Source organism: Heterodontus francisci, chromosome 37 (genome assembly GCF_036365525.1).
Source record: "Heterodontus francisci isolate sHetFra1 chromosome 37, sHetFra1.hap1, whole genome shotgun sequence".
Taxonomy (NCBI): domain Eukaryota; kingdom Metazoa; phylum Chordata; class Chondrichthyes; order Heterodontiformes; family Heterodontidae; genus Heterodontus; species Heterodontus francisci.
Window position 1 is genome coordinate 3,116,452 of NC_090407.1, and position 25,377 is coordinate 3,141,828.

Below are 25,377 nucleotides of genomic sequence, written 5' to 3' on the forward strand. Positions count from 1 at the left end.
CCTTTTTGGTTCTGCTTTGTAATTTAGCCCCTAGCTGCTCATATTCCCTCAGCAGAACCTCTATCCTCGTTCTACCTATATCGTTGGTACCTACGTGGACCACGACGACTGGATCTTTCCCCTCCCACTCCAGGTTCCTCTGCAGCCCAGATGAGATATCCTGAACCGTGGCACCAGGTAGGCAACACAGCCTTCGGGACTCGATCCTGGTCACAGAGAACAGTGTCTATGCCCCTGACTATACTATTCCCGATTACGACTACATTTCTCCTTTCACCCCCCCCTCGAATGACTCCCGATACCACGGTGTTGTAGTCAGTTTGCTCATCCTCCCTACAGTCTCTGCTCTCGTCCACACAGGGAGCAAAAATCTCGAAACTGTTGGACAAGGGCTGAGGCTCCTGCAGCACTACCTCCTGGATCCCTCTACCTGCCTCACTCATAGTCACACCCTCCTGTCCCAGACCACTGGCCGAATTCACGGTAGTTAATCTAAGGGGTGTGACTGTCTCCTGAAACACAGTGTCCAGGTAACTCTCCCCCTCCCTGATGTGTCACAGTGTCTGAAGCTCAGACTCCAGCTCATCAACTCTGAGCCGGAGTTCTTCGAGCAGCCAACACTCGCTACAGATGTGTTCACCAGGAACCACAATGGGGTCCACCAGCTCCCACATCATGCAGCGACAACACATCGCCTGGCCCTGCATCTCTATTTTATTTAATTAGATTTTAATTTGTTTTTTTAAATTTCGGACTGGTCTTTAGTTTTTAATCTGTAAAATATTTCTCCTATTCACCTTTAATCTGAAATCAATTTAGAATAGGTAATTCAAATTAGCAGTTACTTACCAACCAATGAATTTACGGTTTTCCTGTGATGTCACTGTTTGGTTTTTTTCCACTCTGTTTTTACTCCCTTAAATTACCCAAAAATTAGATTTACACTAGGTACCTTAATTCCCCTCCCAAAAAACACGACCTACTGTATTAAAAAGAACTGTAGACCTTTCTCTTTACTTTAGTTACGAACCCAGCTATTTCGAGTTATTCCCTAATAGCAGTTACTCACCAACCAATCACCTTGCAGCTTTCCTGTGAACAAAGAACAAAGAAAATTACAGCACAGGAAAGGGCCCTTCGGCCCTCCAAGCCTGTGCCGATCCAGATCCTCTATCTAAACATGACGCCTATTTTCTAAGGGTCTGTATCTCTTTACCTCCTGCCCATTCATGTATCTGTCTAGATACATCTTAAAAGACGCTATCGTGATGTCACTGACTTTTTTTTTCAAAACTCTGGCGCGCCTGGACTGCTCCCGAAAGGAAAGCAGCTCGCTGAATGAACTCTCACTCTGTCTCCCGGTCTCTTTATACTCCGGCTCCGCTCTCGCTGTTTCCCGATCGCTGAATGAACTCTCTCTCTCTCTCTTTCCCGGTCTCTTTATACTCTGGCGCTGCTCTCGCTGTTTCCCGCTCTCTGAATGAACTCTCTCTCGCCCTCTCTCCCAGTCTCTTTATACTCCGGCTCCGCTCTCGCTGTTTCCCGCTGTCTGAACTCTCGCTGTCTGAACTCTCGCTGTCTGAACTCTCGCTGTCTGAACTCTCGCTGTCTGAACTCTCGCTGTCTGAACTCTCGCTGTCTGAACTCTCGCTGTCTGAACTCTCGCTGTCTGAACTCTCGCTGTCTGAACTCTCGCTGTCTGAACTCTCTCTGTCTCTGTCTCTGTCTCTCTGTCTCTCTCTCTGTCTCTCTCTCTGTCTCTCTGTCTCTGTCTCTCTGTCTCTGTCTCTCTGTCTCTGTCTCTCTGTCTCTGTCTCTCTCTCTCTCTCTCTCTCTCTCTCCCAGTCTCTTTATACTCCGGCTCTGCTCTCGCTGTTTCCCGCTCGCTGAATGAGATACATTTAAGGGGAAGCTGGATAAACACATGAGGGAGAAAGGAATAGAAGGATATGCTGATAGGGTGAGATTGAATTAGGGTGGGAGGAGATTCGTGTAGAGCATGAACACCAGCACAGAGCCATTGGGCCCAATGGCCTGTTGAGGTTTCTGTGTGGTAAATTCAATGTAATTCCATGTAAAATTCCCTTTTACTCTGCTCCACCAGAGCATCCTGCAATGTTTCAATGTAACATATTCCATTTCTTTACCAAAAGTTTTAAATAAGAACATAAGAAATAGGAGCAAGAGTAGGCCATTCAGCCCCTCGAGCCTGCTCCGCCATTCAGTACGATCATGGCTGATCATCTATCTCAACTTCACTTTCCTGCCCGCTCCCCATAATCCCTTAATTCCCTGAGAGATTGAACATCTATCGATCTCAGTCTTGAATATACTCAATGATGGAGCATCCACAACCCTTTGGGGTAGAGAATTCCAAAGGTTCACAACCCTCTGCTTGATGAAATTTCTCCTCATCTCAGTCCTAAATGATGGACCCCTTATCCTGAGGCTATGCCCCGTGTTCTAGATTCCCCAGCCAGGGGAAACAACCTCTCAGTGTCTACCCTGTCAAAGCTCCTTCAGAATCTTGTATGTTTCAATGAGATCACCTCTCATTCGATTAAACGTCAGAGAGTATAGGCCCAATTTACTCAACCTGTTATCACAGGACAACCCTCTCATCCCAGGAAAAAATCTATTGGACCTTCACTGCACTGCCTCCAAGGCAAGTATATCCTTTCTTAAATATGGACACCAAAACTGCACACAGTATTCCAGGTGTGGTGTTTCCAAAGTCCTGTACAATTGTAGCAAGACTTTGTTATTCTTGTACTTCAATCTCCTTGCAATAAAGGCCAACATGCCATTTGCCTTCCTAATTGTTTGCTGTACCTGCATGTAAACATTCTGGGTTCCTTGTACGAGTATACCAAGTCTCTCTCTGAAAATCAACATTGAAAAGTTGCATACCTTTTTTAAAAAAAAAATTCTGTTTTTCTGTTCTTGTTATCAAAGTGAATAGCCTCACATTTCCCCACATTATACTCCATCTACCACCTTGTTGCCCACTTATTTAACCTGTCTATATCTCTTTGCAGCCTCTCTGTTTCCTCCTCACAGCTTACCTTTCCACTTAGCTTTGTATCATTAGCAAACTTAGATACATTACTCTCGGTCTCTTTGTCTAAATCATTAATATAGATTGTAAATAGCTGAGGCCCCAGCACTGATCCTTGCAGCACTCTACTAGTTACAGCCTGCCAACTTAAAAATGCCCCATTTATCCCTACTCTCTGCTTTCTGTCCCTTAATCAATCTTCCATCCATGCTAATATATTACCCCAACTCCTTGAGCCCATATCTGGCATATTAACCTTTTGTGTGGGACCTTATCAAATTATTTTTGGAAATCCGAGTATACTACATCTACAGGTTCCCTTTTATGTACTCTCCTAGTTACATCCCCAAAAAACGCTTTAAAAAAATTTGTCAAACATGATTTCCTTTTCATAGAATCGTGTTGACTTTGTCTGATCATACTCTGATTTCTAGTGTATTGTTAATACTTGGTTAATAATAGATTCCAGCATTTTCCTTATAACTGATGTTAGGCTAACTGGCTTGTAGTTCCCTGTTTTCTCTCTCCCTCCTTTCCTGAAAAATCTGTGTCCTCTGGTCACTGACCCTCCTGCCAGTGAGACAGTTTCTCCTTATCTACTCTATGACAATGTCTCATAGGTTTGGGCATCTCTATTAAATATCCTTTTAACCTTCTCTGCTGTAAGGAAAACAATCCCAGTTTCTCCACTCTCCACATAATTGAAATCCCTCATCCCTGGTACCATTTTAGTAATTCTCCAGTGCATCTTCTGCATGTTTGTAAATTTAATGTTTGCTGTGGATGGTTGAACGTTATTTGTAGTGTTCTTCTTCTGAAATGTTAATCAGTTAACAATGCCACATGCCAGGATGTTGATAGCAGTGCAAGTGAATTCCGTTGGGTAATGTCATTACTTTTATCCTCTGGTAGATGAGATAAGCTTTCTAGCAGTGTGGGAGCTTGCTTATCTGGTCAGAGATGCCATCAGCTGGGTTCAATTTATTTTACTTGGAAACCCTCTTCTGCTGTAATTGTTGAGAGGAGGAAGTATATCTACATCTGTGGTTATGTCAGAAAGTGCTTTGCCTTTCCTCTAACTTTCTGTGAGCAAAACTTTTAAGCAGCAACTGGAGCATTTGTATCGTGACACGTGCACAAAGTGCCTGAATTGGGTCCTTGTATAGTATCAGCCGTGGCTCAGTTGGCATCATGTTTGCCTCCAAGTCGGAAGGTTGTGGATTCAAGTCCCACTCCAGGGCCTTGAGCATATAATCCCGGCCCACACTCCCAGTGGAGTACAGTGGGGGTGCCTCGGAGGTGCCGTCATTCTGATGAGACGCTAAACTGAGGCCCCGTCTGTTCTCTCAAGTAGACGCAAAAGATCGCATGGCACTATTTGGAAGAAGAGCAGGGGAGTTCTCCCCAGTGTCCTGGTCAATATTTATCCCTCAATCAACATCGCAAAAACAGGTTATCTGGTCATTATCACAATGCTGCTTGTTGTGAGATCTTGCTTTGCACAAATTAGCTGCTTTGCTTCCGACATTACAACAGTGTCTACACTTCAGAAGTTGCTTCATTCGCCTTGAAGCACTTTGGGATGTACTGACATGTGAAAGGCGCTATCGAAAGGCAAGTTTGTTTTTCTTTGTATAGTAACCGGTGCAGAGTGAGACTGAACCAGATATATCTTTGCGTTCATGCCCATTTTGTCGAGTTTTATGGATTTTATGTTCTGCTGTAGGTGGTAGTATGAAGTACATGAATGATGGGAAGCATTTTAGAAATGTTGCCTTAGTAAGTTGTTTCTTGTCCAATCAGTGCAGCATGAAGATACAATCACAGTAAAGTTTGAAAATTTGTTTTTTTTTAAAGCTCTTTGCTTGCTTTGGAGAATCATAGAAACTATATCTGCACATGTGTGCATGCACACACATGCACCCCCAAATACACCAGTAATTAGAGTCATAGAGTTATACAGCACAGAAACAGGCTCATCATGTCTGTGCCGGCCATCAAGCACCTAACTATTCTAATCCCATTTTCCAGCACTTGGCCCATAGCCTTGTCTGCTATGGCGTTTCAAGTGCTCATCTAAATACTTCTTAAATGTAGTGAGGGTTCCTGCCTCTACCACCTCTTCAGGCAGTGCGTTCCAGATTCCAACCACTCTCTGGGTAAAAAATTTTTTCCTCAAATCCCCTCTAAACCTTCTGCCCCTTACCTTAAATCTATACCCCCTGGTTATTGACCCCTCCGCGAAGGGAAAAAGTTTCTTCCTATCTCACCTATCAATGCCCCTCATAATTTTGTATACCTCAATCAGGTCCCCCCTCAGCCTTCTCTGCTCTAAGGAAAACGACCAAAGCCTTTTCAGTCTGTCTTCATAGCTGAAATGCTCCAGCCCAGGCAACATCCTGGTGAATCTCCTCTGCACCCTCTCCAGTGCAATCACATTCTTCCTATAGTGTGGTGACCAGAACTGTACACAGTACTCCAGCTGTGGCCTAACTAGCATTTTATATAGCTCCATCATAACCTCCCTGCTGTTATATTCTATGCCTCGGCTAATAAAGGCAAGTATCCCAGATGCCTTCCTAACCACCTTATCTACCTGTGCTGCTGCCTTCAGTGATCTATGGACAAGTACACCAAGGTCCCTCTGACCCTCTGTACTTCCTGGGGTCCAACCATCCATTGTATATTCCCTTGCCTTGTTAGTCCTCCCAAAATGCATCACCTCACACTTCTCAGGATTAAATTCCATTTGCCACTGCTCCGTCCATCTTACCAGCCCATCTATATCATCCTGCAATCGAAGGCTTTCCTCCTCATTATTTACAACACCACCAACATTCGTGTCATCTGCGAACTTACTGATCATACCTCCTATATTCACGTCTAAATCATTAATGTACACTACAAACAGCGAGGGTCCCAGCACCGATCCCTGCGGTACACCACTGGTCACAGGCTTCCAATCGCAAAAACAACCCTCGACCATTACCCTCTGCCTCCTGCCGTTAAGCCAATTTTGGATCCAATTTGCCAAATAAATAAATAAATTGCCCTGGATCCCATGGGCTCTTACCTTCTTAACCAATTTCCCATGTGGAACCTTATCAAAAGCCTTACTGAAGTCCATGTAGACTACATCAACTGCTTTACCCTCATTTACACATTTAGTCACCACCTCGAAAAATTCAATCAAGTTAGTTAGACACGATCTCCCCCTGATAAAGCCATGCTGACTATCCCTGATTAATGTCTGCCTCTCCAAGTGGAGGTTAATCCTGTCCCTCAGAATTTTTTCCAATAGTTTCCCAACCACTGATGTTAGACTCACCGGCCTATAATTACGTGGTTTATCCCTGCTACCCTTCTTGAATAATGGTACCACATTTGCTGTCCTCCAGTCCTCTGGTACCTCTCCTGTGACCAGAGAGGATTTGAAAATTTGTGTCAGAGCCCCTGCTATCTCCTCCCTTGCCTCACATAATAGCCTAGGGTACATTTCATCTGGGCCTGGGGATTTATCCACTTATAAGCCCACTAAAACAGCTAATACTTCCTCCCTTTCAATGATAATATGTTCAAGTATATCACAATCCCCCTCCCTGATCCCTACACCTACATCATCCTTCTCCATAGTGAACACAGATGAAAAGTAATCATTTAAAACCTCACCTATATCCTCCGGCTCCACATACTTTGGTCCCTAATGGGCCCTACTCTTTCCCTGATTATCCTCTTGCCCTTAATATACTTATAAAATACCTTGGGATTTTCCTTTATCTTGCTCACCAGTGTGTTTTCATGTCCCCTCTTCGCTCTCCTAATTACTTTTTTAAGTACCCCCCCCTGCACTTTCTATACTCCTCTTATGCTTTTGCTGTTTTTAGTGCTCTGAATCTGCCATAAGCCTCCTTTTTTTTCCTTATCCAATCCTCTACATCCCTTGACATCCAGGGTTCCCTGGACTTGTTGGTCCTACCCTTCAGGTTAACAGGAACATGTTGGCTCTGAACTCTCACTATTTCCTCTTTGAATGACTCCCACTGGTCTGATGTAGACTTTCCTACAATTAGCTGCTCCCAGTTCACTCTGGCCAGCTCCTGTTTTATCATATTGAAATCGGCCTTTCCCCCAGTTCAGTACCTTTATTTCCGGTCCAGCTTTGTCCTTCTTCATAACTACCTTAAATCTTAGAGTTATGGTCACTATGCCCAAAATGCTTCCCCACTGACACTTCTACCACTTGTCCGGCTTCATTCCCTAGGATTAGGTCTAGTACTGCCCCTTCTCTTGTAGGACTTTCTGCGTGCTGGCTCAAAAAGCTCTCCTGTATGCACTTTAAGAATTCTGTCCCTTTAAGCCTTTTGCACTAAGACTATCCCAGTTAATATTGGGGAAGTTGAAATCTCCTACTATTATTACCCTATTATTTTTACATCTCTCTGAGATTTACCTACATATCTGCTCCTCTATCTCTCCCTGATTGTTTGGAGGCCTGTAGTACACTCCCAGCCAAGTGATTGCCCCCTTTTTGTTTTTAAGTTCTACCCATATGGCCTCATTTGAGGAACCTTCTAAGATATCATCCCTCCTTACTGCAGTAATTGACTCCTTGATCAACAGTGCAATGCCACCTCCTCTTTTACCCCCTCCCCTATCACGCCTGAAGTTTCTATATCCTGGAATATTGAGCTGCCAGTCCTGTCCCTCCTTCAACCATGTCTCTGTGATAGCAATAATATCATAATCCCGTGTGCTAATCAATTCATGCCCTCAATTCATCTGCCTTATTAGTAAGACTCCTTGCTTTAAAGTAAATGCAATGCAGCCTTGCATTTTTCACATGTGCCTTAACAGGTCTATATCTGCTCTGCCTTCCAGACTGACTCAGTTTCTCTTCTATATTTGACTGTGCATCACCCCCTACCATACCTCCACTCTGTATCCCATCCCCCTGCCAAATTAGTGTAACCCCCACCCGCACCCCCCCCCCCCAACCCAACAGCTCTAGCAAACCTCCCAGCAAGGATGTTGGTCCCGTTCCAGTTCAGGTGTTCATACATAGACAACCTACATTCACACAAATCCACTCAGTAACAGTGATTTGCTTTTTTTTTAATAAATCAGTTTTCCCATGTAAGAGATCTCCCAAATGCATCACCGATTGGTATAAGGAGACAGACAGAGTGCGAGGGAAGGAGAGATTGAGAGAGGTGTCCAAAAGCTTAATTCAAGGATGGGTTATGAGAAGGTTTTTAAAAGAGGAGTGAAGGGTGGAGATATTTAGGGAGGGATGAAGAGAATGTACAAGAGGCCAAGAGAAATATTGAGCGAATTGGTATAGAACAAGAGGAGATTGCAGAGGTAGATACAGTAGGTGAGGCTCTGGAGGGATTTATAGACCAGCATGGGGATATTAAATTGACTGTGCTGGCTGACTAGGTGTCAAAGGACAATGGTAATGTCTGAGGTGGGTCTATGGGCAACAGATCCTTGGACAAATTGGAGTTAATGGAAAGGGGAGAGCAGCAAAGGTCATATTGGAGTCTGGAGGTCAGATACCTGTATAATAAAAGGTCCTGAGGTAGGATAATGTTGCAGAGTTGGCAGCAAGTGGACTTTGTAAATGAAACCATATGGCGTCAGATTGGACTCCAAGGACATGAATCGTCTGGTTCGGAATGGCTCGGATGAAATGATTGGCAAGGAATGAGTTTGTGGTGGGGGCCTGAAGGTGAAGGCTTTGGTCTTCCCATTGTTTAGGTTTAGGAAGTTATGACTCTTCCAAGTCCCAAAGTTCCAAGCACCTAGTTACTGCCCATCGCCCAGCCCCAAACCTTATAAACATTTTCTTGCTATTGTGTTGCCCGAAGGTTAGTTTCTTGTTTGTTTCAGCCACTTCCAAATTGCTCCATTTTTGTACCTGAGTGACATGAAATTTTAACTAGGGAAAAAGGAATTGTAAATATTTCAGCAGACAAAGGGCACCCCTGTATTAAATTTATAGTTTACTTGAAATGTTACATTTCATGGATGGGTGCAGAATTCTTAGAGGGGGTTTCAATTTAATTCCTAATGGTTCTGCCCAGTGAGGTGCTTTGCCGGAGGATGAAGCCAACTATACTGACAATAGAGGTTCATATAACCTATATTTAATGAAAATCCTCTTTAATATTCAGCTTTTAATAACTCCATCAATTATTTTAAAATAACAGGATTCAGGCTTTGCTCAGAGTAATTGTTCTGGAGATCTCTGTCACATGTTTGATCAGAAAGTTCCACATTAGGCTTTTAAAGAAAATTAATGCTCATGTTTTCTTCCCACTGGTTGAGGGGTGGAGAGAAAGGAGATTATGGGGGTGAACTTGGTCCTCTGTGGTAAAGCCGAACAGGCAATAACAAATTGGTAGGTCGATTTACAGTCTTGACGTTTAAGCTGTCACTGTGGTTTTCTTGGGACTTTGCTGGAGAGAGAGATAGTCCTTCCTGCTGCTTGGTTTTCAACTTGCAGTCTGCTTCCTTGCAATTCAAAAAGCCCCAGTCTGGCCAGCAGGTAGGTCATGTGACCCTCTCTTTGTTGAAACAGCAGCTTCTTGGAGGGATGTTGATTTCAAAGCTTTCCAGACACAATCGGTGGGGGGTGGGGTTCTCGCTCTTACACAGTCAAAGGATGTTGATCACCACTATTGACAAAACCCATCTCGCTAATTGAATCAGTGAGCACTACCATTGTCTATTCAACGGTCTCGCGGCTAATCCTTGTCTTCTCACAATGCAAATGTGCAACCATGTTTTCAGCTGGTCAGTTCTGTTTTTTCAAACAAGTTCTTTGCAATGTCCAGCAAAAATGTTTCAAGTAGTGTCCATATGACGAAATTACAATGTTTCCATCTGCAGGTGTGATTTCCGTCACAACGGTCTGCACCAGGAGCAGGCTCAGGAAATCAAGTGGCTATTTATTCTTCTGTCTCATATTCTGTTCCGGTGTTCTTCTGGGCTAGTAGTTTCCAGTGACCTCGTAGCCTTTTGACTAGTTGATCCAGTGAATTTGGAAAATGCTTGTTGCTGACTGCCTATTAATTTTACTGATTAGGCATTAAGTATCAAACTGGCATTTGAGTTTGATTGGGCTCAGTGAACAACTTTATCATTTAAAATCTAATAATTTTAACTATCTCTGCACTGTTGACCAGGTGACGGTGCCAGAATGGGAGCAGCTCTGAGGAAATTTCAGGTCTTGGTTTGGACTTCTCGTAAGCAGGAGATTGATAATATATGAAAAGTTTTGAGTGTAGCATGAACTTCCTTTAAGTCAGCAGGTCTGGCTGCATCTGTGGAGAGAGAAACAGAGTTAACGTTTCCGGTCAATGGCCTTTTATGTATGTCAAATGGGAGTGGGTGGGAAATGAGCAAAAGGGAAGGTGTATGATGGGGCAGTAGATGGGAGACATTAAATGACAAAAGAGTTGGTGAGGCAGAGCCAGAGGGTGTAATAATGGGACAAGTAAAAAGGCAAAAGATGCATCTAGAGGAGGTGTGAATGGCAGAATGATGAGCAGCTGCCATCTGAAAGCAAAAACAAGAGAAAAGCAGATAAAAACAAAAATATGTGAAGAAAAGGAAACAAAACGGGGAGCAGAGAGAATGGTTTGAAGTTGTTGAACTCAACGCTGAGTCCAGAAGGCTGTAGAATTCCCAGTTGAAAGATGAGGTGCTATAGCTCAAGTTCGTGTTGAGCTTCATTGGAACGCTGCAGTAGGCTGAGGACAGAGCTGTCAGTGTGTGAGTGAGGTGGAGAATTAAAATAACAGGCCACTGGAAGCTCGGGGTCATGCTTGCAGACCGAATAGACATGTTCTGCAAAGTGGTCGCCCAATCTGTGTTTGATCTCCCCAATGTAGAGCAGATGGAACTGCAACTTACATGTACTTCTCTCAATTTAGTGTACAGTATTCGCCGCTCGCAATACGGTCTCCTCTGGCCTCAACACCGAGTTCAACAACTTCAAACCATTCTCTCTTCATATATTTTGGTCTTTATCTGTTTTGCTGTTGCTTTTGCTTTCGGACAGCAGCTGTTGATCATTCTGTCATTCACATCTCTTCTGGACACATCTTTTTGTCTCTTTTTACTTGTCCCAATACCACTGCCTTTGGCTCTGCCCCACTATTTCTTGTTATTGAATCTCTCCTGTCTTCTACCCTATCACAGACCTTCCCTTTTTTCACCCTCCCCCATTTGCCCTACTTAAAACCTATTGTCGTTCTAATTTTTCCCAGTTCTGATGAAAGGTCATCAACCTGAAACGTTAACTCTGTTTCTCTCTCCACAGATTCTGCCAGACCTGGTGAGTAGAATTTCCAGCATTTTCTGTTTTTATTTCAGATTTCCAACATCTTCAGTATTTTGCTTTTGTTCCTGTAAGAGCAGTCTGGCACAATCTCAATTTTAAAATTCTCATCCTTTGTTTTCAAATCCCTCCATGGCCATGCCCCTCCCTATCTCTGTAATCTCCTCCAGCCCTGCAACTCTCCAAGATCTCTGCACGCCTCTAATTCCAGACTTTTGAGCATCCCTGATTTTAATCATTCCATCTTTGGCAGCCATGCCTTCAGCTGCTTGGGTCCTAATTCCCTCCTTAAACCTCTCCATTTGCTACCTCTCCTCCTTGAAGAGTCTCTTTGAAATTTAGATGTTCAGTCACCCTATCCTTGATTATAGACTCCAGTAACTTGCCCACCACAGATGTCAGGCTAACTGGTCTGTAATTTCCTTGATTCCCCTTTTCACCCTTCTTAAAAGGTGAAGTGACATGTGTAACTTTCCAATCCAGAGGGACCACTCCTGAATCTAGGGAACTCTGAAAGACTATAGTTAGGGCATCTACAATGTGCTCCCCTACTTCCTTTAACACCCTCGGATGGAAACCATCAGGTCCTGGGGATTTCTCACTCGTCAGTTCCATTAATTTCCTTGTTACTGATGATTTACTTATGTTAGTTGTATTAAGTCCCTGTCCCCTATCGGCTATTAATTTTTTCAGGACTTCCGGCAAGTTATCCTCCTTTTCAATTGTAAATAGTGAGGCAAAGTAATTGTTCAACATGTCTGCCATTTCCCCATTATCAATGACAATATCTCCAGTTTCAGCTTTTAGTGGGCCTACATTGCTCTTGACCACCCGCTTTCCCTTTATGTAACTATAACATTTCTTCTTATTGATTTTGATGTCCCTTGCAAGTTTCCTTTCATAATCTCTTTTAGTAGCTCTTATAAGCTGCTTTGTGACACTTTGCTGGTCTTTGTATTGATCCCATTCGGCCGGATCTGTGCTGCGTGTTGCATTTTTGTAAGCCATTTCTTTTTGTTTTATGCTATCCCTAATCTCTTTAGTTGTCCATGGCTGTTTTTTCTGTGAAGTGGAGCTTTTTCCTCTCGGGGGTATATACTCGCTCTGTATTTCGTTAAGTGTTTCTTTAAATATTCTCCACTGTTCTCAGTCGTTTGACCCATTAACAGATCTACCCAGTTTACCATGGACAGTCTCTGTCTCATCCCGGTAAAGTCAGCCTTACCCAAGTCTAAAATTCTAGTAGCTGATTCGTGCTTTTCACTTTCAAACGCTACCTTGAATTCAATCATGTTGTGATCACTATTTGATAAATGTTCATGCAGAGTTAGGCTACTAATTAAATTTGGCTCATTACTCATAACTAAATCTAATATTGCCTGTCCCCTTGTTACATCTCGGACATATTGCTGTAGAAAACTATCCCGGACACATTCCAGAAATTCACTACCTTTCTGACAGATGCTAGTCTGCCTCTCCCAATCTATGTGTAAGTTAAAATCCCCCATTAATACTTCTCTGCCTTTGTTACACACTTGTCTAATTTGTGCATTTATACAATCTAACACCTCAGAACTGCTACCAGGGGGTCTATACACGACACCCATTACAGTTTTAGATCCTTTTCTGTTCCTCAATTCCACCCATAAGGTCTCCACTGGATGTTTTCCCCTCATTATATCCTCCCTCACCAATGAGGTGATATTATTTCTAATCAGTAAGGTTACTCCACCCCCTCTGCCATTTTCCCTGTCCCTCCTGTAAACTTTATAACCAGGTATATTTAGTTCCCAGTCCTGACCATCCTGCAGCCACGTCTCCGCAATGGCCACCACATCATAATCTTCCATTTGAATTTGCGCCTGCAGCTCATCTAGTTTATTCCTTACACTCTCTGCATTTGTATATAGAACTCTTATTTGGGCTATACCCCCTAACCTGTCCATCAGCACTGATGCTTTATTCACCTGTTTATTATTTCTCTCTTCTGGTTTAACCAGTATACTTCTTGCAGTTTGGTAACAATCAGCCTCACCACGAACCTGCACTCCTACCTTCTCCTTTAACTTCCTGTTTTTCCATGTAACTGAACCCTCCCCCCCCCACTATTTAGTTTCAAGCCCTATCTACAGCCCTAGTTATGCGATTCGCCAGGACTCTGGTCCCAGCATGATTCAGGTGGAGCCCGTCCCATCAGAACAGCTCCCTCCTTCCCCAGTACTGGAGCCAATGTCCCACGAATTTGAACCCATTTCTCCCACACCAATCTTTGAGTCACGCATTTACCTCTTTAATCTTATTGACCCTTTGCCAGTTTGCTCGTGGCTCCTCCTTGAAGAGTCTCTTTGAAATTTACCACTTTGGCCACGTGTTTGGTCGTTTGTCCTAATATCGCTTTATGTGGCTTGGTGTTGAATTCTATTTGATAATGCTCCTGTGAAGAGCCTTGGGATGTTTTACTACAGTAAAGGTACTATATAATAAGACAGTGTATCCTTCAGCTCACCATGAGCAGTGCTACCAGAGATAAACTGATTTTTGCACCATCTCCTTCCTTTTATTCAAAGGTGCTCATTTGACTACTTAGTTGAAACTGCAAAAAGCACCCCCTGTGCTATTTTGTTTACTTTGAGCTACTGGCTAATTTGAATTTTGTTAAGGAAAGTAATGACTTTGAATGAAGAAGAGTAGGCTGTGTTAACAGTCAATGTAGGAAGCAATAACTGAAATATCGATTCCGGTGTTTTCTACGAATATCAGTCTCATTCCCTCTTGTATAAAAATGCATTTTTATAATGCTATATGTTAGCTTTACTCCCCGAGTTTTCAGGGCTGGTTTTAATGTCTGTGTGCTAGACAAAGATGCATGAGACTATCACTTAGAAAATCAGCACTATCTCTTTCCCTGAATTGTACAAAGTTTGTTGTGGAAAATGTTGATAACAACTTCCTTGAAACTCTGCTTGATAATGCCAGTGTGCATCTGTGCTCTGTCTGCAACCCCTTGTTACTGTGATAAAATATGATAAAATGTGCTCAGTACAATTTGAATAATGAATCTATGTCCTCATGATCTTTTGCATTATAACTGTTCAGTACAACTAAGGATCTGGTCGCATTATAAAACTGTGGGAGGAAAGCTAAAATCTTTCTAATATGCTTATTTAGGAGGTGGGTTTAACTCTATCCTTGCTATCTTTGTAATATTCCAACTTTTGAAATTGTAGATGTTATGAGGTTCTGTGAATGTGTGTTGTGTTTGTGAAGTGAGGAAATCCTGGAGGCTTTAAGCAGGGTTATAAAAGGGAAGTGAATAACTCCATATATCACATAAATGTGCAGCTATCTCCTTATATTTGCATATTCCAAGCATCACAGTGTTTTGCTGTTCTCCACTTCTTGGAGCAATTGCTTTGTGGTTGCATTACTTGCCAGAGCATGTTTTCCACCTGGTCCTGGCCTTACTACCTACAGGTTTGAAACCTTCACATTCTGTGCCTCCACTTCTAAAACCTAGAGTCCCATGTGTGTTTTTTTTAATACATATATATTTACAGGTTTTAATTTTTAAAGATCGGTGTAATTGAAACCCTCAGCCTCTCTACTCATTTGAAAGTCTAACCCTCTCATGGATGTGTCCTCCTTATTTTTCCCCTCAGAAAATGGTACCCTGTGATTAGGATGGGGTCAAGGTCAGGTTATGCAGGCCACTGGAATACTGCTCTTTTATACTCCGGGTGATGGGGTGGGTCTTTGCAAATTTGGGGCTCTGGTGTGTGCAGGTGCTGGGAGGGCAGTTAATTTGTCTCCATTATGTACCATTTGTGTTTTGGAATGTGGAGACGCATTCATCTTATCTGTGCAAACCAGGGGACCTGGCGTCTTGAAGTTGAGAACGACAATGCCCTTGCTGGGGGTATTTACACACTAGGAAACGCAGCAGATGGAGGGCAATCCTTTTGTCTACACGCTCAGATTTGTCACCAGGACCAAGGCTCTATCCTGACAGTGTGGTACAAAAAGGGAATCAGCTGCAAGTAGCATAGCCAAGCCTTTAATGTGTTACAAAGGCAGATAAACAGGTGGCGTGTAAACAGGGGATGAGAGGGTTCTCTGTTTTGACTGTCATATGGGTGAAGATGTTGCCTTTCACATTATCGTTTGTAGATGCATCAGTGAGAATGTTGAGGAATGTGCACTTCACTAAGGAGTAGAGTCCTCTGAGCCAGTGGCCCAGCAGGGAATCATCCATCTCACCATGAGGAAGCAATTGTCAAAAGCAGCATTTTCTTAGTAGTTGTTTATTTATACATATAGGCAGACAAAAGTTCTTGGTTGAGAGATGGAACCCAACGGACTCTGGATGAAGAATCTCGAGCTGCTTATGTTGTGGTCTTTGAATTCAGATTGTGGGTGCCTGTGTTTTGCCCAGATCCATACACTGGCCACAGAGTGTGGAAAACAGGCTTAACTGCATAAATACCGGGAGCAAACTCCACAAATCAGGTCAGCTGGCATCTGGAATGGAAGAAGGATAATGTAAGCGTCGCTTTTTTGTATAAATACACACAGCGCACCCTGTTAAATTCCTCTAATAGGACCTAAATTGCCTCGTTAGATGAAAAAAGCCAACCAACAAAGAATAAGCTGCATTTACATTTCAGCTGGGAGCAAACCAAACGTTGTCATCATGGGCAGTGCTGTAATATGGATGAGGCAGTGTTAGCTCTGCAGGTGGTGGGGAAGCAGAGAACAGGAGGGTTCCAATCTGGATAGCAGCAAGGTTTCCAGCAGCAGAGTTTACCACCATTTCTCTTGCTCTGGGTGAATGGAATACTCAGCCCACTTTTACTAGCCAGCGCTGCAGTTGTACATTTGTGGCTGATACCCACCGAGTAGCACAAAGGCAGGATGGTCTTCAGTTCAAGGTAGCAAATCTTATAAGAGTGCAGACAAAAGGAGATGTTTGGATTACTCTCCTACTGCATTCCCTATTGTGTAAATACCCCCACCAAGGGCATTCGGGATGGCCAATAAAATGGCAGTGACGCCCGCATCCTGTGAATGAATAAAAAATATTGCTAACTGTCGGGGCCATCCATCAAGGTATCGTGAACAGTCCAGAAAAACAAAGGTTGCGGTTCTCCTCAGTACCTTTGGGTTGAGGAGGGCCAGAATTATCCAGGGTCCATGCAACTGTTGACTGCCCAGTAACTCCTGAAAGGCGCATGTGTGTGGAAATTGGGTGATCCAGCAAATGTTCCATATCCTTTCAGGCAAGCCATACTTTGGGCCTGTGAGGATGGTAATATTGTTCCCTTCTCTGTTAATTAAGTATCGGCTGTGGCTCAGTGGATAGTTCAGTGTCAGGAGGTTGTGGATTTTCGTCTCACTCCAGCAATTTGAGCCCATAATCTAGTCCGACCTTTAAGTGCAATACTGAGGGAATGCTGCACTGTTGGAGGTATTTTTTTCTTTTTTTTATGGGATGTGGGTGTCGCTGGCAAAGCCAGCATTTGTTGCCCATCCCTCATTGCCCTTGACAACTGAGTGGCTTGTGAGACCATTTCAGAGGGCAGTTAAGAGTCAGTCACATTGCTGTGTGTCTGGAGTCACATGTAGGCCAAACCAGGGAAGGGCAGCAGATTTCCTTCCCTCAAGGAAGGAAAGGACATTAGACAATCGATGATAATTTCTTGGCAGCATTACTGAGACTAGCTTTCAATTCCAGATTTTATTAATTAATTGGGATTTGAACCTGTGTCCCCAGGGCATTAGCCTGGGCCTACTGCATACTAGTCCAGTGGCATTACTACTACACCACCGTTCTCCCCCTCTTTCAAATGAGACACTAAAGTAAAGCCCCGTCTTCTGGATGTAAAAGATCCTCAAAAAGAGCAGGGGAGTTCTCCCTGGTGTCTTGGCTGATTTTTAACCCTCAGCACTATTACTGAAACAGATTATCTGATCATTATCACATTGTTGTTTATGGGATCGCTGTGTGCAAATTGGCTGCTATGTTTCCTACATTACAACAGTGACTACACTTCAAAAGTAATTAATTGGTTGTAAAGTGCTTTGGGACATTAATTGTATTTAATTATATGCAGGTGCAGGGCATTAATTGGGGATCTGTCTTGAGCATATTATAAAGAGACACTGAAAGTGTGTGGGGGTTGAGTTAGGAAGTATATGCTTGTCATGTTTCACTCTGTAAATAAATACAAGGCTGAGAAGTGATTGGCTCCAATACCATCCTTCACCAACTGACTTTCTGGACTATAACACATTCTGAGGTCATTGAAAGGTGCTGTATAAATGAAGGTTTTTCTTTAATTTGCTTCTTGATTTTAAGAAACGTGATGAGAATCCCCCCCCCCCTTAATCTCTTCCTCCGGAGAACACAGCCCCCACCCCAAGTTTATCCATTCTCATCATAACTGTCCCTTCACCCCAGGTATCATCCTGGTCACAACTATTTTCAATGCCATTTTAGCCTTCCTCTAATGGGGCGTTCTGCGTAATTGTAATAGGATTTCCTTGCCTTTATATTCTAAATGTTCTGTGATAAAGCTCAACATCCGTTAGTCCTTCTGCACCTGCCTGCAAGCTTTTAATGATTTATATTGTCTGTACTCTGGAATCTCCCTGTCCATCCTGGTGAGACGATGATTCTGGTGCCTGGTTCACCACCCCCAGGCACCCCTCCCCTGCCCTGATGTTCTGGTCATTGAGTGGTGCCAGTCTGCACCAGGAGGGAAGCCAGAAACATCAAGGCTGCAGAATAAAAGGCAGGAACACAGACCCCAATTGCTGTGTACAGGAACATTACCAATGCATTCATTCTTTAGAATCTTGGATTTAAACAACAACTTGCATTTATATAGCATCTTTAATGTAGTAAAATGTCCCAAGCTGCTTCACAGGCGCATGGTCAAACAAGGTTTGACAATGAGCCATGTAAAGAAATATTAGGGCAGATGGTCAAAAGCTTGGTGAAAAAGGTGGGTTTTAAGGAGCGTCTTAAAGGAAGAAAGAGAGGACTAGCATTTAGGGCGGCACAGTGGCGCAGTGGTTAGCACTGCAGCCTCATAGCTCCAGGGACCCGGGTTCGATTCTGGGTACTGCCTGTGTGGAGTTTGCAAGTTCTCCCTGTGTCTGCGTGGGTTTTCTCCGGGTGCTCCGGTTTCCTCCCACAAGCCAAAAGACTTGCAGGTTGATAGGTAAATTGGCCATTATAAATTGTCACTAGTATAGTTAGGTGGTAGGGAAATATAGGGACAGGTGAGGATGTTTGGTAGGAATATGGTAGTGTGGGATTAGTATAAATGGGTGGTTGATGGTCGGCACAGACTCGGTGGGCCGAAGGGCCTGTTTCAGTGCTGTATCTCTAATCTAATCTAATCTAATCTAATCATTTAGGGAGGCAATTCCAGAGATTAGGGCTTAGGCACCTGAAGGCATGGCTGCCAATGGCGGAGTGATGAAAATAGATACAACATGGCATCTTTTTCTCAACTATTATATTTGGCTTCGCCGTGTGCCAGAAGAATCTGGAGAGTTGTAAAAGTCTCCAGCGTGGTACAATTTCAAGTTCATTTTCATTCAAATGCAAATTTTGCCATTGTGTTTTCAAGTGTCAAGCTGGTTTCATAAACAATACCCAGGTGAGGCGGCTGTTTCTGGTCCACTTGCTACAACTTTGGCCAAGTTCCTTTCAACACATTCGCACTCCTTCCAGTAAAATCTTTTTGCAAGGTTCTGTTTGCATCATTATGTAAATTGTGATAAATTGTTAAACGTTTCCCAAGACAGCATCAAGACATTTTGGTGTAATAATGAAGAAGCTTTCCAAAGTCCTTTGTCCCTGGAATAAGGAAGGAGAAAATCAGCCAAGGCTTCTACACTTGGTGATGTCCAACTATCCTTATTGGAAGGCAATGACGCCAGTTATGGACCCAGTTGGATTCAATTGTAATGCTAATGTAGTGCTCCGAGACTAAGATCATACAAGGCCTGTTGGGAGAGGTACTGGAGGGCTGTAGGAGTTTGAGAACCATATGCCATCGTGAGTCATTGCTTTCAGGGGGAAAAAAACAAAAATGAAAACAGAGATTTGCAGAAATGTGTACCACAGCAAACACCCAGCACCTGCTCAACACAAACCCATCCCGATGGCTGACAACCTTGACTTTCTTTGGACTTTTCCAAGAATTTGGAGAAGGACCTTTTCATGATGTATTTTCTTCATATTTTCATCAAGATTAAATCATGGCTTCCCTTTTATCAATGTCAGATCCTTATGAAAATGAAGTCATTGGGAATCTGGGTTGCTGTGGATTATAATATCAATGCGACAGATTTTAAGCAACCACCAGGGGAAAAAAACTTAAACTGACATGAACTGTGACGTCTTTCTTTTTAATCTTATGGTACTTGTGGAGACGGAACTTTTTAAGGTTTGGCTGTTTGAAGACAGCTCCAAAATTTACAACTGTGGCTGAACATTTAAAGTCTGCCAATGGCTTGAAGCTACTTTCATGTTCTGTGGCAGCAATAAAACAATTTTGGTGATTTATGTTTTTGAAGTTATAGTCTCAGTTTGCCTCTAATTGTATTTACAATATGAAAAAGTATCTGAGGTAATTTCCTTTAGTGGCGAATTGCTTCCATGGGGGTCTTTGTTGTACAGCAGATGGTTGTGTTTTGACTGCTGTGTGGCATCAAGCAGGAGCTTATAGCTTCAGGTTTCCAGAGACAGCCTGAGGTGGAAACAGAGTTTGTCTAAGCTAATAAGAAACAAATGTGAAGGAACTTAAACTGCCAAATGGTAACTCGTACTGTGCCTCACACAGCCTATCTCCATCTTAAATTGAAACACTCAAATACTTCCTGAAATACTGGGTTAGCAGCTAAGCGATCATGACCTCAACTGAGTGTACAAAGAGCAGAAGGGCCTTGTCTCCGGAAGATGGTAACTAAACGTTGTCGAGCATCTACTCAGCATTACAGGCTCCCTTTGACAACAGGTCCTTGTGATGCCCTTGGATACAGTGAAAGCACTTGATGGAATGGAATGGGCCTTTTATTTTTGAAGGGTATGCAAGATGAAATGAACTTTCTCCCCAAGCCTATCAAATGAATCACCACCTTCCTCTGTTCCATAGTAACTGTTGTTACGACCAGGTGAGAAAGGTGTCTGGGGTCCCTCTCAGCCTTCACCTGGTCTTACCGTAACAGGGTTTAATTTTAAACACACCAGTTTTTAGCTCCCCCTTGGTGAATCCTTGTTCACTGCTTTCCAATTATAAGGCAAAGAAACCAGCACAAACAGGCTTTCTTATGTTTAAAGAAGAAAAGTTGAAATTTATTAAACGTAAACTCGAATTCGGATGACGCCTATGGATACAGGACGCGCCCACGCTAGCATGCATTTGCGATACACACATGCAAATAGAGACAGAAAAGAACAAAAGAAAAATAATAAAATGGAAAAGCTTGAGGCAATATCTGAAGAGATTTTATTACGGTTCTTCGAGCTCACTGTAGAGTCCTTGATTGTAGGTAGATCTTGCTTTCATTGGGGCCCAGTACTGTTCTTAAACCTTGTTCGCTGAAGGAGACTTTTCTCTTTTGGGTTTCATGTGTCTTCAGTGGATTCAGAGGCTAGTGAGAAAGAGATGAGAGCAGACAGGACAGATCTTCTCAGTCCAGGAGCAAACAGACACTCTCAGTTCAAACTCTCTGCGGCCAGTTCAAAAGACCCTGGAACAGCCAGGTAGTCATGTGACCAGCTGGTCTAACCAGTCCTGGCCCTTGTGGATTGTATCCTCCTTAGCAGGCCCTGGAATGTGCTTCCTCACCTTCCATGTCTGTTAGTATGCAAATGTTTTTTTTCCAGCAACAGCTGATCTGTTTAACAAGTCATTTCCTCGCTCCAACAACAGTTAAAAATCAATGTTCATGACAAAATTGATGTGCAGGTGGCGGCCTAGCATGACACTATTAATGGATTAACTGCTCTGACTTGATCCAGCAGGAGCGCCAACATCTTTATTCTATCCATAGAACCAGTTACAGTAAAAACAAAACAGCAGTTCAAGGTATCTCTGAGATGGTGGTGGGACAATCTGTAACATTTTACTGTCGGCTGATGATGACCTCTTCTGTGACTTGGATCTTCTCACCATAATTCCTCAAATTGTCAACTTCATTTCAAACAAAAAAAATCAGACCCCTGTCTGACTATAAAATAATTTGGATAAGGCTTGAGTTATGATGCACAGTGTCTGTATCCATTATGAATTCATTCTTCTTCCAACGGTCTCTAGCAGGCTTCACATAAGCAGCACGTTAATGAGCAGCAATTATTTGACCCCAGAAATAGTCAAGTTCACTGTGACAGTGTGACCTGTTAAAGATGCCTCTGTTGGGGAAAATGTGTCTGTTCCCCAAGCTCCTACATCTGCTCTAAGAACTTCCAATAAAAATCTCCAAAGCTGTCTTTACCAAACTATTAAACAGACCACCGCATTCATCTGAGGATGGAAGAAACCATAATCAGTACCAGAATCTAAAGTTACCCGGAGGCAGAGGAGAGCTTACTCTCTGAAACTCCTGTCGTTCTGATTATTGGATGGCTGATGGGGTTTGGAATCAATGGGTCACTTGACCATAATAAGTAATGATGGAGCAAGAGTGTTGCTAATCCCTCACATTCCACACCTTCCCCACGGCTCTGTGACCACCCAGCCCCCATCCAATTACACTTCATTACCCAGGCCACATTGCAGATCCAGAATAATGCCTGTGGTATTTACAAATGAGACAATTCATAAATCACCAGATCAATATTGCACAGTGACTCATGGCCGAAGAAATGTTTTTGTCAACCCACAGAAAATAACATTTCACAGAAATTTGGAATCCTTATTCCCATTTGCACAGAAAATACAAATGCATCGAAAAGAGCTTGTGTCAGGACCTGTCAGGGGGCATTTGGGAGACTTGATTGGACCAGATCCAGCAACAACTGGAGGATGTTAGTGGAGCTGTGAATGATGGGAATATTTCATCCACCATGTCCGATTCCTGTCAGCTTGATGCCAGCAATGCCAGTTCATTCCAGGACGTGACCATACAGCACTGCGGCAGCTGCCTGTTTGCTGCCTTCACCCCCTCCTATCTTCCCTCCCCACCACTGCCCATCACCCACTTTAGGCAGGCTTCTCAGTAAAGGCCAGATCTGGTCAAAACCTCACTGCTGTTTGTGGGATCTTACTATGCACAAATTAGTTACTGCATTTCCTACATTACAAAAGTGACTATTCTTTAAAAGTACTTAATTGTCTGTGAAGCGCTTTGGGATGTCCTGAGGTTGTGAAAGGCGCTATAGAAATGCAGGTCTTTCTTTCTTCATAACTACATTAACATGTACTTGCTGTTTCCTATCCTTCAGGCTATTTCTCATCCATTTTTAAGATTGATCAACTCCTTCTCCCTGTTTTGGGGTAATTTACACCAGGAAATCTTGCTCACTAATTTCACTAATTAATATCAGGTTGATTTCAGTCTTCACCACCAGGGTGATACCATGGTGGTGCAACATACCTGCTTTATGTAGAACCCGTTCCATTTTCATTCCATTGATTTCATGCTGGGCAGGAGAGCCTCCACAATGGGAAAGTGGATGTTTAAGTCTCGGCAGGCTATTTGAGTTTTCAGCCATCACAATTGACAATGCCCTCCTGGATGCATTTTCCAGCTGAGTTCACTAGTTAGTGACCCACACTGGGGATTCACTTTTTGTTGTGTTGCTACTGCTAAAACACACAGAACAAGAGTCAAACCAGGGATCTTCCTGCTCTGAGGGGTTTGGTTACATGCTGGTCAGTGTAGGTCAGTGTCGGCTGTGGTTCAATGGGTAGCACTCTCACCTCGGAGTTACATGGTTATGGATTCAAGTCCAACTCCAGAAACTTGAGTGCAAATTCTAGGCTGACCCTCCCAGTGCAGTACTGAGGGAGTGCTGCAGTGTCCAAGATGCCAGCTTTCAGGTGAGGTGTTAAATCAAGGCCCCATCTGCCTGTTCAGGTGGGTGTAAAAGATCCCGTGGCACTATTTCAAAGAAGAGCAGGGGAGTTCTCCCCAGTGTCCTGATCAATATTTATCCCTCAATCAACATCACAAAAACAGATTATCTGGTCACTATCGCATTGCTGTTTGTGGGAGCTTGCTGTGCAAAGTGGCTGCTGCCTTTCCTAAAGTACAACAGTGACTACATTTCAAAACTATTTCATTAGCTGTAAAGCACTTTGGGATGTCCTGAAATCGTGACGTTCGCTGTAGAAATGTGAGTTTTATTTCCCTAAAACTTTGTCATTAAATCAAGTCATGCTTAATGCTTATCGGGACATATCTTCAAACAAGGTGCATGAACACCTGACTTTCATTCGGTTCGAACTGTAGCAATGTTGAGGTGTGGTCCTTTGTGACATTGTTTGTCCTTGTGCTGTGTTGTGTTTGTGTTAACGTTTTGCAAAGTGACACAATCTTGTTTATGGTCTTTGTAGGAGTGAAGATGAGGGGCCAAATGGTGCCTTTCACATTCCCTGTTTCTATTTAGTTGTTTGTGGTCCAGCTGTGTGCTTCCCTTTTCTAATATGCATTATGAATTTCTTTATTTCGGGCTCCACAAGCCTGGTAAATGGGAAATATCATCCACCATAAGTTTTGCACATTTTCAGTGGAACAGAGGAGCAGTGCTTTTTAACAGCTTGCATGCAACCATCTGGGTTCCACTGACAGTGTATTGTGTGCAGATGGTGATAAATATCTGCACCAAGTGAGGCTAACCAGATAACCTGAGAGCAACAAAAACTGGAGGAATAAGTTGTAGTCGGAATAACACTGAATGAGAGAGTTCTCTTAATCTCACTCTTTTTAAAGGCACACTTCATTTGCTTTTCTCTGCACTTTAGTAAAAAGTCTGAGAATAAAAAGTCCCCTTGGACAGTCCCTATATCCTACATGTGGTATCACTTTGTACCACACTCTGATAACTAAATTTAAACCATTACCATTTTGTGTGAGTAGTTGTGCTTGCAGGTGCTGCAGTCACCCTCAGGCTTGAGGGAATTGCTCTGTCCTGTTTTAGGTTGATGAGAATAAAGCTCCGGAGCCAATGTCTCATGTTGAACAGCCAAAGACTCGTACAATCTGTTCACTAAAATTCATACATTAAAATACTGCCCAGTTGCTTTGAAATGCAAAACATTGGCAGTCTTTCAGTGAAGCTGCTGCAGCCATGAATTCCAGACAAGAAGGTTAGATTCTTTAACACAGTTTTGCTCCAACTGTTATTATTGTCTTTGCAGTCACTGAAACTGAGGAAAACCCACAATAACAGCCAATAAATACACGGACACACACACATGCACGCACTGCCAAATATCAAAACAGTCTGAGGGAGGGAGGACAGGGTTACAAAAAGAAGAAATCATATTCGTAAGATGTCTACAAGGTAATTGCTCTGGGGATAATCCTTCAGTCCAGACCCTCTTGTCAGGTCATTTCTTACCAGCAGTGAAAAGGCAAGGAGATGGAAGAGATGCCTGCAGTCCTGTCTGGGGAGCTGCTCTCTGGAGACAGCAGCCAGACTCATGTGACTGAACTGTTTCCTGATCAGGGTGATAACCCCTAGCACCTCCAAATCTCCATTGTAGTAACCTGGGAGGCTGTGAAGCTTCTGTGAGCCCGCGGTAAGTGTATCTGCCACTACTTTTATATTCTCTCCCTGAGCTTTAGAAAACTGTGTGCTGTTTCTTGCGTGTGTGCAGTTTTAAAGGAAAGGTTTTTGCAACAACAACTTGCATTTATGTAGCACCTTCAAAACAGTGAAGCATCACAAGATGTTTCATAGGAGTATTATCTAACAAACTTAACATAAGGAGATATTAGGACAAGTGACCAA

General features: G+C 43.1%; 1 protein-coding gene across 14 annotated transcripts in view; it reads left to right on the forward strand.

Moving 5' to 3' along the window:
• LOC137351950 (polyhomeotic-like protein 2) overlaps positions 1-25,377 on the forward strand; it is a 321,230-nt gene that overhangs the window by 121,956 nt on the left and 173,897 nt on the right. The window contains exon 1 of one of the 14 annotated variants that reach the window (XM_068016844.1): positions 11,382-11,402. The exons of the other annotated variants lie outside the window; for them this stretch is intronic. The gene's annotated coding sequence lies outside the window, so the exon portion shown is untranslated. Of the gene's footprint in view, positions 1-11,381; positions 11,403-25,377 lie in introns of those variants that run through there. 14 annotated transcript variants of the gene reach the window in all.